Genomic DNA, 12,316 nt, shown 5'->3' on the forward strand with positions numbered 1-12,316 from the left:
GCACAGGAGCTAGTTAGTGAGAAAGATAAAAGACAGAACCTGGGGCAGGCTCTGGGAATAGGGACCATCCCCAGGGAAAACGGCTTTCCCAGAAAGGTCCGCTCCACTGTCTGACGGGAAAACTCACTTTCTCCACACTGCCTGGCTCCACAGACCCCTCCTGGAGCAGAGCAGGAACAAGAGGATACCACTCAGGCACTGTGTGTTGTGCCCAGACCTGGACAACTTATGTGTCCACGAAGAGCCAGTCCTCAGACACAATGGAATGCTCCAGCCCTTTGAAAAAACAGGCAGCCAGGTGCCGTGACCCACACCTGTCATCCCCAGTGACTCAGGAGGCTGAGGCAGGAGGATGGCAAGTTCGAGACCAGCTTCCACAACTTAGTGAGACCCTGTCTCCAAGTAAAAATTTTAAAAGGCCGGGGATGTTCGAGACCCTAGCATGTTCCCTAGCACTGCAAAACAGAAAGGATTCAAAGGGCACCTCCCCATGAACTGAGATTGCCAAGCTTCGGTGCCACATTGTAAAAGCAACAGGTATCCAGCACATTAAGGGACCCATAAGGATGTGATTATACATCGGTGCTTGTGCATCCTCAGAAGACTCCCATATGAACACAAAAGTACAACAGGACTCTAAATGGGGACAGGTGGGCGCCTTGGAAGAAGATGTGTAGGGAGCGGAGAGAGATTATTTTTCACTGTACACCTCTGTGTATTGTATTCACTATGTGCCTGAATGACTTTATCAAAATAAGGGAAATTAAAAGTATTTACAAAGTTCAGTTACACATTTAAAAGAAAGAAAGAAAGTCCCTGATGAATGAAGAAGGAGGCCCAATTCAGGATAAAAACATCCCAGGTGGATAAATTTGGGACTGGATTGAGAACCACAGAAGGCACTTGGGATTTGCGCTATGTGACTCTAGTACACCCCCAAATTCTGCTCAAGTGTCAGAGTATAAATGTTTAAGGAAGGTGTTTTGAGCCAGGAGTGGTGGTGCACACCTGTTATCCCATTGACTCAGGAGGCTGAGGCAGGAGGATCACAAGTTCAAAGTTAGGCTCCAAACTTTGCAAGATCTTGTCTCAAAAAATATAAAGGAGCCAGGCCCGGTTGCACACGCATATAATCCTAGCGGCTCAGGAGGCTGAGACAGGAGAATCGAGAGCTCAAAGCCAGCCTCAACAATGGTGAGGTGAGGCGCTAAGAAACTCAGTAAAAACCTGTCTCTAAATAAAACAGGGATGAGCATGTGGCTCAGTGGTCAAGTGCCCCCCAAGTTCAATCCCCAGAACCAAAATAAATAAATAAATAAAAAAGATTAAAAGGGCTGGGGTACAGCTCAGTGGCAAAGCACCCCTGGGTTCCATCCCAGCCACACAAAACACATACATAGAGAGCAAAAAGGCAAAGGCTTTGCTTGGTGTGTTTTCAAGTGCATTGTGAGAGAAGAAAAGCTCACCAGTGGGAGAGGGAGTGAAAGTTTTCAATGTTTCTCAAGAGGATTTTGGAAGGGAAGGCTCATCCTCACTGCAAGGACCACCTCAGCACTCTGCCACTCATTTCCGTCAGTCCCCAGACACACAGGGTCTGGTGATCAGACTAGCTCAGCCAGTGCTCAGATGGCTGCTGGGGCCGGAGCAGTGCCAGCTCCCCCTGGCACCCTGTTATCTCTGTGACTGAGGTCCCCTGGGGTGATGGCAACCAGCAGAAGTAGCAGCAGAATCACCTGAGAATACACTAGAAATGACAATTTTGGGGCCCTGCTCTGGATCTACAGGATTAGAAACACTGGGGCAGGGCCCAGCCATTCTCTTCAATGGCCTTCCAGGAGATGCTCTGGGTGGTGTGTGTGGGGGGTACTGTGAGGTCTCGGGCCTGGGGAGGCATCTCCTCCACCTCCCATCACCCTGCGGGGGCTGGTATGGGGCTCCACAAACAGAGCCAGGCAAGGTGACCAGGCCGGAAAATGAGGCTACATAAAAAAGAACCCTAGGAAGTGTCTTTCCCTTTCAGGGCCTCAGTGCCTGGTCTGCAAAGTGGGAAAGGAAGAAAGAAAGGGACCCAAGTAGAAGCTCTTCCCTGGAGTACACCACCAACACAAGGCACGTCCTGCACACAGACACTACTCCCTGGTCTGAGCTGCCACAGCCTACTCAGGCTTCTCAGAGGTGTCCTAGAGATCAAGACCACAGGGCCAGAAGATCTCAAAGTCCCTCTGGGACTTCAAAATCCTTTAATTCCATGGGAAAGATTCAGAAAAACACTAGAAATCAATATTCCCATCAACCATTTAGAGCGCCCAACGCAAGTTTGCCCAAGTCCACCAGGATACCAAGAGGAAACTGGGGTCCTGAACTGTGGAAGGACAGGTCTGGCCCAGGGTCACCACACTGAAGAGTATTCCAAACTTTCCAGTCTCAGCAAAACATATAAACCCCAATTGTGGGCTGGGGTTGTAGCTCAAGTGTTAGAGTGCTTGCCTAGTTTATGCAAGGCCCTGGGTTCAATCCCCAGCACCATATAAAACTAAACCAACAAAATAAAGGTATTGTATTCAGGGACAACTAAAGATATTTTTTTAAACATAAATAAATGATTTTAAAAAATTGTCTGTGTTTACAAAGGCCCCGATTCCCCCCAGAGTTAATGAGAGTTGAGTGGCTATATCTAAGGGGCAGAAATTTAATAGCCTCCAATCAGCAGACACATAAGAGCAGGGCCTTCTGTGAAGCCTTTGAGGTAGAAACCTCAGGAAACATCCGCTGGACCCCACACCCTTCAGAGGTCGGAGATGGCGGTCAGCTCTGACGCAAGCCCTTAGCTGAGACCAGGCCTCTGCTGGTGACAAGATGGTGGTAGAAATCTGGCTGTTGTCATAGTAATGAAGCCGCCACGGGGAGCTTTTCCAAAAGGCTGAGTAAATTTCTTTTTTCTCCTTTAATGATTTAATTCTGACGAGGCCATATTGCTAAGCACATTTCATCCACGAACTTGAAAGGATGACAAACCGTCACTTGGACTGTGGCATGGGGAAGGGTTCACCTTTGATCTGAAGGGTTTCTTGGTTCTCTTTCGGTTTGGGTTTTTCTGGCCACCTCTCTGGGTTAGGGAGACTGGTGACTCTATGGGGCTAGCCCACCAGCAACCCTGGGCCCCCACCCGCCCTCCGTGTAGGTCTGGCCTGTGAGGGATCATCTGGGTGAACTGGGCCAGGTAGGGGTAGGGTAATGACTCTGGGATACACATTCAAACTGATTGGTTCGGGCCCTCTATGCCTATGTGACAAGCTGCACAGGGCCCTAGGCTATTAATCAACTAAATGGCTAGTAGGGCATTGTCTTAACTGCCTAAGGAATTTCAGGTTCTGGGTATAGCAGAGGAACTTAACAATACCAGGTCCTTCACTTTTTAACTCAGGCTTTGCAACTTAGAAACTTTACCCTTTCACTTTGTCACATGCAATAAGCACAAGGCACCATTTAAAATGCTTCCCTGTGGTTCCCTCCAGGTCATTTGTCCAAGACAGCACAGCTGCTGAGTGACAGGCTAGGAATTGAACCCAGGCAGTTGTGCTGGCTCTGAGGCCCATGCTGCCAACCCTGGCACCAAAGGACCTTGCCCCAGCAGGGCCTCATCCTTGGCTCCAAGCATGAGGACTTCCTAAGTTAGGGCCCAGGGTTGAACACATGGCTCTTATTTTGCTTTTGTTTTTGTTTTTTCCCCAACAGCTGTGGGGACAGGGAAGGTCCCACAAGGTGTTGCGGGAACTGGGCAAAGGTGGCACACCATTCTCTCCAACGACAGTCGCCCAGGAGCACATTCACCTTCAAATCTTCCAACGGTGGCATCAGAACCTGCCTGGTGTTACAAAAGAGGCTGGGGGCTCCAGGGTCACCTCCCCTCACTTTCCTGTCTCCACCAAGGCCTCCCGGACAGACCACACCAGGCACCTCATCCCCACCCATGCCCAGGGCCTGACTCAGCACTGGATGCTCTCCTGGGTCTCAGAAATGACACATATTACAGGGAATCGTTGCCTCCCTCCAGGGGAAGGGCTGAAGCTCCAAGTCCCAGGCCTCCTGTTTCTGTGGGTGTTAACATCTGCACAAGCCTGCTGGGGCCTGCATGCAAGATAACTGGGAAAAGCATGTCCACCACTGCATGTCCACCACTGCAGCAGGGTACCCTGGGCAAACTGGAACAACTAGTCATCCTACAGAGTAGAGGCACCAGGTCATAGATGACAAAGACAGGCGGTCAGGAAACTGCTCTCTGGCAATAACAGCCTCCAGCACATAGTTCTGCTCTCCCCAGCAGTGTGACTGTGAGGAAGCGATTCAGCCTCTCTAGGCTGTTCTGTAAGACAGAGATAAGGGGCAGAGTCACCAAAGAAGGAGATGAGTTGATTTTGCTCAGCTTTCAGGAGAAGACTGGGCACAAAGTGAGCTCAATTAAGGAAATATCTCAATCATTGCTCCTTCTCTTCCTCCTCTTCCTCCTCCTCCCCACCACCACCCTGCCCCCAAAGCAGAGCATGCCTTCTCCAAAACACATGTTAAATCAAACAGTTTAAAGTTATCAAAGACACCAGTCTATGTGGAATGTGGAATGAGCCAGGATGGATTTCTGCATTTCAATCAGACCATAAAAATGCAGAATTTCTGGGTAACAGCAGCAGAAGAGGTCAGAGAAGGCCGCACCAAGGCTCAGACAGCTCTCAGTGACCACGGCCCTTGCACAGGCCCTCGCACAGCCTGCCTCAAACGGGACCACCCGCACCTGTCCTTCCAGAAGCAGCGAGTCGGAGCATGGCTGCCCTCCTGGGACATGGAGCAGGGACCCAACCAGCCTCCCACTTCAGGAACCTTGGGGCCTCCACGAGGAGCAACTACTAATAAAAAAAAAAAGGCCCAGAATTTCCTCCTGGCAGAGAGCAGGAATCAGGGCAAAGGATGGGGGCAGGAAGTGAAACTGTCCTTAGAGAAAAGAATGTTGAGCCTCCAGAAGCATATGAGTCCCCACAGACCTGGGGCAGACTCAGCCTCAGAGCCACAGGAACCCATGGGGAACATGGTGCCCACCCCCCTGGGCCTGCCAGGTCAGAGGACAGCAGCCTCCTCCATGGCCCTGGTGGATCCTCCAGGACGCCCTCGGTGACAGGAGCTTCCCACCCAGAACCGGGAGATGGGGTGAAAGGGAAAACAAGGCAGTGGGATAAGAGGGTCACTTCCCCAGCAACTTGGGCACCGCGACCTAAAGTGAGCACAGGAATCAGGGAGGGCACGCTTACCCACCATGGAGGAAGCCTGGTTTCTTTGAGGGCCTGGCCTGTCCTTTTCCAAAGACACAGAGTCTTACTTTGCAGATATTCCTGCTTCCAGCTCCTCGGCAGCCTCTCCCAGGGGGAGGAGGAAGAAGCAGAGGACAGGCTAAGAGTCACCAGTTACCAGGCCAGCCCTGGTCCTGGACATATTAGGTCACCTGATGGGGCAAGGACACCACCACCTCTCTGCAACCAGGCCATCTGGGGCAGAGGCTTGCCTTCATGTCCCTGAGCCTTCACCTCTGATTTATCACTCTCGACAGCAGCACAGCCAAGTTGCAAGTCCTCAGTGCACTGCACCAAAGAGCCATTTATTCAGGTGAAGGTGAATAAACACAAGGAGTCTGAGTTGTTCTGCAGGCCAGGAGTGAGGAGGGGAAGGGCACAGCGGGCAGTGCCTTGTATTTTCAATGTGCTTTCAGTTGTCTTAATAATTGCTTCAAATTGCCTTTGAGTTCTGATGCGCTTCCTGGAAGGGAGAAGCCCATCCTGGTGCGGGAGGAATGACCCTGCCCCTGCACAGCCTCCCCCACTCCACACTCCACAGGGCAAAATGGGATCAAAGGGCAGTATGAATGCAAGAGTTGGACCTGCTTCTGCCCAGGGATGGGGGCTGGTTTACAAATGGCTTCTGTATTCAGCTCAGCAGCCTGAGCAACCTCACTTCTCCTTGGAGCTGGATCGAGGCCCCGGGGGAGGAAGAGGCAAGAGCACAGGCCAGGCATCTCCTGCTGGAGAACCAACTTGGTGCAATTTATCAAGAGACAGAGCCCAACTTGCTTCAGGAAAGGACTGACCCCCCCACCCTCAGAGGCCAGGCCTCGAGGCCACTCCAACATGGCACAGAGGGGCCAGCCACCTCAGCCAGACCACACAGGCAATGAGGAGGAACCGTTTGCCTCAGGCCATCCCAAGGCTGTGGCTCTGCTGGCAGAGACCCATCTGCCTGATTCACGTGGCTGCAGGACTCCGTGCCCACCCCCACTGTGCAGCCGGGCTTCTGGGAAGCTCAGGTGCCCCACACTTTCAAACGGGGCAGTGCAAGCCATGGCGGCTCGAAGGCCTGTTCAGACACAAAAAGGCAATTCTGTGGCGGCTGCAGCTGAAGCCCAGAAGTGGTTCTGTGAGAAGAAAAGGGAAGAAAGGCTCCTCAGAAAGGAGGTGATGAAGGCCGAGGAGCCGCTGGGAACCGGGCAGCATTCCGCAGGCCTCTGGAAAGTCCCCTTAATGAAGACAAGAGCATGCTGACCAGGAAGAAGGGACAGCACTCCACAGCGAACTCAGGGAACCCATCTGGGGAAGGGAAGATTTCAGATGCAGAACATGGCCTACATTTCATGGAGCCGAGGGAGGGAGGGAGGGAGGGAGGGAGGGAGGGAGGCTTCCCATCCCTGGGACACCAGTGGGGCGATGCTGAGATGCCCTTCCTACCTCCTACAGGCAAGGCGCGCTCAGAGCAGGCACCAGGGCAGCCACTGCAGTGTGGCCATGGGAGCCCAAGACAGGATGCACAGCAGTGTCCACCCACGGGGAATGTGACGCAGACAGAGCATCACGGGTCAGCCACATGGTGGGATGCAGAGACACATCTGTGTGCTATCAGGGCATAAAGCCCTCAGAAACCAGGCAGCCACAAGACCTAGGTGCAGGAGGGGTGAGGCACGCACTGGGTTTGCCAAAACCTAGGACACTCAGTAAGTGCTGGGCCCTTGAATGCTCCGACACTTTAAGTGGTGAATGGGGACAACAGATTGATGGAACACTCAGGACATGCCAGGTGCTCCTACCCTGTATCCCCAGGATCCAGTATACAGCAGGAGCTCAGGGCAGTTCTCCCCCAACCGCACATCCATCTAGGGCCACCTTTAAGGGACTCAGATGTTTAAAACAGTGTGGAGCAGAGGTCATCAACTGGTTCCCCCCAGCAGAAACATCTGAAGATAATTTTGGTAATTGCCAAACCCTTCAGAAACCCCATTTTATTGATACGGTAGACAAAGAGAGGGGCTGCTACTGGCCTGTGGTGGACAGAGACCAGGGACTCTGCCAAACACCTCACAGGACGGCCCCAGGACAGACTGATCAGGTCCATAATGTCCACTGTGCTGAGAAGCTCTGTATCAAGGACCTTCCAGTGAGCCTGCAGGAGGCATAACCCTGAGTAAACATGCCACCTGCTGCTGCAAATGGCCTGGGCTGAGGACATTTCACCCAGCGTTTCACCTGCATTTCAAAGGGAAGAAAACAATGGCAACAGTCACTCACAGATAGTCACTGAGCAACTTCCAGATATCCAGGCCACCAGCATCAGGGGAGGGCCTGCCCTCCAGGGAGGACAGCCAGAAACAAACAGCTGCCTCCTGCTGAACACTTACTGGGGGGGGGGTGGATTTTCTAAATAAGAATCAACTTATTTCCAGCTCACCACAATTTTGCAAGACAGTAGGTTTTCAGAAACCCCACTTTATTGATACAGTAACTGAGGCCCAGAGGAAAAGAGCCCCATGGTAACATGGCTAGTAAATTGAAAATGACTGACTGCATTCTAGACAAAAAAAAAGAAAGAAATTTAAAAAGAAACATCAGGAATGTGTGATTATGTATGGGAGGAAGGTATAGCAAGGGAAGTACTTCTCTATTTTCTTTTTGTACAGGGCTCATACAATAAGTTACTGCTTATTGAGAAGCTACTTTAAGAATCCTCCACCTCCCAGGGTGCAGGGAGTGTGGGGTCTCAGGCCTAATCCCAGGAAATCAGGAGGCTCAGGCAGGAGGACTGCAAGTTGGAGGCCAGCCCGGGCAACTTAGCAAGACCCTGTCTCAAAATAAGAACAGGGATAGAGGGCTTGCCTGAAACATGCAAGACCCTGGATTTGATCCCCAGTGCTGGGAAGGAAGGCAGAGAGTGAGGGAGGCAGGTTAGGATGACAGGTCGGGTGCCTGGCACCTAAAAGGTGCTCAGCAAAGGGTGCTCCTGCCCCTCCATCACTTCTGCCCATTCATTCTAACCTTCTTGGCTGCCATTTTCCAATCCCATTACTATCCAACCACCGGCTGGTCTGCTTGCCTCAACAAGACCAGGAAGGGTGAATCCTGCTCCAGTCCTCCTCTGAGAGCCTCTTATCAAGACCTACAGCACCACCAGTGTGCAGCCCTGTACCCCTCTGTTCTTCATTCACTCAACTCCAAGCTCAGTGGCCCCCTTTCTGCTGCTCAAACAAGCCATTTGCACATGGAGGCACCTTTATCTAGAATGTTCTTTGCAATCTTTTCCATACTGGCCAACTTCGGCTTTGGGCTCAAATATCAGCTCCCCAGAGAAGTCTTCCCTGACCACCCTGGACTCAGCCTCCTCATTGCAGTATCCAGAAGTTGTGGCGTATTCCCTGGGTCGCCGTCCCTCACTGAGGACTATTGAGTTATTTTCTGCCAGGCGCTCGGGAGGCCGAGGCAGGAGGATTATAAATTCAAAGCCAGTCTTAGCAATTTAGTGAGGCCCAGAGCAACTCAGTGAGACCCCGTCTCTAAGTAAAATACCACAAAGGGCTGGGAATTGGGCTCAGTGGTTCAACACCCACAGGTCCAATCTCTGGGACCAAAAATAAAATAAATAAGTAAAATAAGTGATTCTCCTCCTTTGCCAGTTCACTGGCTGACTGTCTCCTCCTGACTGTGACTTCCATCTCAGCATGTCTGTCCTTTGCTGCAGTCCACAGCTGGGCACACAACCTGGCCAGGTGCCCCCAAACACATCTGGATGATGAGGTTAGGACCAGAGGGGCACCAGCCACCTGGACACTCTAGGTTGTCTTCCCCAGCATTCAGGAATGTCTTCAGCAAATCCAGTAGAGCAGGAATGTGGAGTCAATAGCCCAAAGGGGACCTGAAAACAGGAAATTCCCCTCTCCACAGGCTCAGGGCCATTCGGGCCCATTTCCCCCTAAAAGAAAGGGATTAAGGGAGGATTTATACCCTGAATGTGTCAGGGCTGTGCTCAGACACACCACTAGAAGACCAAAGTGGGGGACTTGGGAGGCTTCCTGGTCCCCACTTCCCACTCATCCTACTCTTGGGGAGAGCTATTGTTCTGGAGAATCAGGGGCAGTAAAAAAGAGAAGTGACTTTCCCTGGGGAAAACAAACTCCCTGCCAGGAGACCCCAGGCACTGGAGGCCCCAGCCTCTTTATCCTTTGTCTTAGGGGCCTTTTAAGCTTGAACCTCTCTGTGGGGACACCTCCCCAGGTCCTCAGCCACTGGGATTCTCAGTTCTGCACCTGCATGGTGATGCCTCCTGTAGCCAGGACAAGGCCAAAGCTGCCTTTCAAGCCTGTCACCCCATCTCAGCCCCGCGAGGAGTCAACCTTCCTGCCTCTGCTCAGCCTCCTCAGCCTCTGCTGGGCCTCCTCAGCCTGGCGAAGCATCTGTGGCCCCAGACTTGGTCCAGATTTCACAGATGCCCACCTACCCTACCACACAGTCCCTTGCTCTTCATAGCCTACTGTTTTTGGCCCCACAAAAATAGCCACTGGTTTGAAAGATGGTCCCCAAAAACTAAAGTGCCACAAAGGGAATTAGGCTCACTGGGGAGGAGGAGGTGACAAACCAGGTCAGCCTGGTAAGGAAGGAGAGCCCTACTAGAGTAACAAGGGAACCAGTGATCCAGGATGGCTACCACTGGCACTCAGGCCAGGGCAACCCCAGCAAGGCCTGGGCCAGAGGTGGCCAACAGAATCCCTCACAGCTGGACATCACTATTCTAAAATTTTTAAATTATCAGCTGGGCACAGTGGCACAGGCCTGTGATCCCAGAGACTCAGGTGGCTGACGGAGGCCGGCCTCAGCATCTTGGCAAGAGTCTCAGCAACTTATTGAGAAAAAAAGGGTTGGGGACCTGGCTCAGCAGTCAGGTACCCCTGGATTAGACCCCCAGTACCCCAGATAAATAATTAATTGATTTGATTTTTAAAAATTGGCAGAAAGTAGGACTAGGGGTGTTGCTCAGTGATACAACACCAGCCTAGCATGTGTGAGATCCTGGGGTTCAATCCTCAGCACCACAAAAGAAAACAAGAAAGAAAGAAAAGTAGAAACTAAATTTTAAAAACCAGATGTGAAGTCACCAAATCAGGCCCTGCAGGGTCCCCATTCCACACAGACCACTTGCCAAGGCTGCCCCTCAGGTGGTACTATCGACTCCCTGGTGGCCAGTCTCCACTGTTAACCGCTCACAGGGCAGGGAGAAGATGCAGCCAAGAGGTCAATGAGAAAAAGTGAAGGCCAGAGAAGTGGGACTGGGGGACATGGAGTGGGGGTTCAGGTTCAGCCTCCTAGTATCTGAACAGGTTTTTCTATACATGGGGCGGGGAGTCCAGATACAAGCACACCATTGATAACAATGGTCACCTGCCAAAAGAGGGGTCTTCACTTTTTCTCTGAGCAGTGTGACTTGTTTCAAGGAGATCTACACTGATTTTATTGTAATTGGTAAAGGAAGACACCCTTCATTGAAAAAGGCATATACTCAGCAACTACTATGAAGTGACCACCCCACAGTCAAGAGATGCAAGGGCTGGACCCTGGGGTGCAGGGACTGGAAGCAGGCCTAGCCCCCTGGGTGCAGGGACAGGAAACACACCCAAAGCATGGAAGGAGGCAAGGAGAGGGCAGCTGGCTCTCTCCACACCCCCTAAGGAACCTCGATGCCGGGGTCTGGCAAAAGGCAGTTGCTCAGGACCTGGGCAAGAAATGCCAACTTTGGAAGATAGGAAGAGAGATCTCATCAAGGAAAATGTCAACTCAACACAAGGTGGAGTATTCACCCGGCAATGGGCCAGGCTGTGTACATCCCCTCCAAGTCCAGCTCAGTTCACAATGAGCCCATTCACCTCTGGAGCCACAGAGGAGGGCAGCCGTGCAGCGCTTGCTATAATGGAGGCCCTGATCTGGGTCTCTTCTGCATCTGTGCTGTCCACTATGGCGGCCTCCAGCCCCGCTGTGCTGCTGTGCACTTGAAGTGGGGCTAGGACTGGTCAGGAAAGAGGTATGGTTTTGCAAACTGTGAATCAAACACACACTGCCATCCTGTGGCTGCCATATTGGGCAGTAGGAGCTTGATACAAAGACCCAGAACAGGCCACAGGCTGGCAGGCAAGCCCCTCCCCCATTGGCCTGGAGGGTTTGGAAAGTGAACTCAAGGACTAGAGAGGTGGACATGGCCTTGCCTTTCAATCCTCCTTTAGTCTAGGTTGAAACTTCTCAGACCTTCAGTGAGTCTAAGAATTTCTGATCAAAACAGATTCCCTTCCTGAACCATTTAATCACTTTCAAGAGTGATATTGTATGAATCAAGGGCTCAGGAGGGAGGGCCTGGGTCTCCAGGGATATGGAAGACAAGGGGAAGTTGTCCTCAGAGAGAGGAAGCTGGAAGGAGCTGAAGGGCAGCTCAGTAAGGGCGCAATCACAGGACCACAGGCAGCCAATCTGCAGAGCCCTGCGGGGCATCCCCAACCCAACAAGGAGTCTGCCTCTGCACCACCCAATCCGCAACAGTCCTCAGACACAAAGCAGGACACACACCTGGATTTATGTGTTAGAAAGAGCCCAGCAGAAACAGTATGTCAAGAAGGAAAGCAATCAGAGGGAAGGGGCCATGTCTAACAGTCCCATGTCCCTGGAGGAAAAAGAGAAGACACAAGGTATAGCACACAGGACAGACACCTGAGCCAGGGAAGTATTTCCAGTCACTGAATTATGCTAGAAATCAAGCCAAAATGATCAAAGTTCCATCCATCAGATAGACAAAGTTCAGTCATTCATTCAAAATAAAGATTCATTGCGCACCACCTACAACAGGCACAGTACTAGTTAAGAGGATGAACCAAAACAACAGGCAGAACTCTTCCTCTCCTAGAGCTTTAAATGGTGGGGTGGGGAGGGGCGTCAAGGAGAGAAAGGGGAGGAGAAAACTTCCAACTCCACAATGCTTC

General features: G+C 51.8%; 1 long non-coding RNA gene across 1 annotated transcript in view; it reads right to left on the bottom strand.

Moving 5' to 3' along the window:
- The window catches only part of LOC144370606 (uncharacterized), a 100,859-nt gene extending 95,336 nt beyond the window's left edge, over window positions 1–5,523 (bottom strand). Inside the window, exon 1 of the long non-coding RNA XR_013430516.1 lies at window positions 5,302–5,523. This is a non-coding gene — a long non-coding RNA (uncharacterized LOC144370606). The remainder of the gene's footprint in view (window positions 1–5,301) is intronic.
- Between the last annotated feature and the right edge of the window lie 6,793 nt (window positions 5,524–12,316).

The sequence above is a fragment of the Ictidomys tridecemlineatus genome, chromosome 14 (assembly GCF_052094955.1).
Source record: "Ictidomys tridecemlineatus isolate mIctTri1 chromosome 14, mIctTri1.hap1, whole genome shotgun sequence".
In the NCBI taxonomy this organism is placed as follows: Eukaryota; Metazoa; Chordata; class Mammalia; order Rodentia; family Sciuridae; genus Ictidomys; species Ictidomys tridecemlineatus.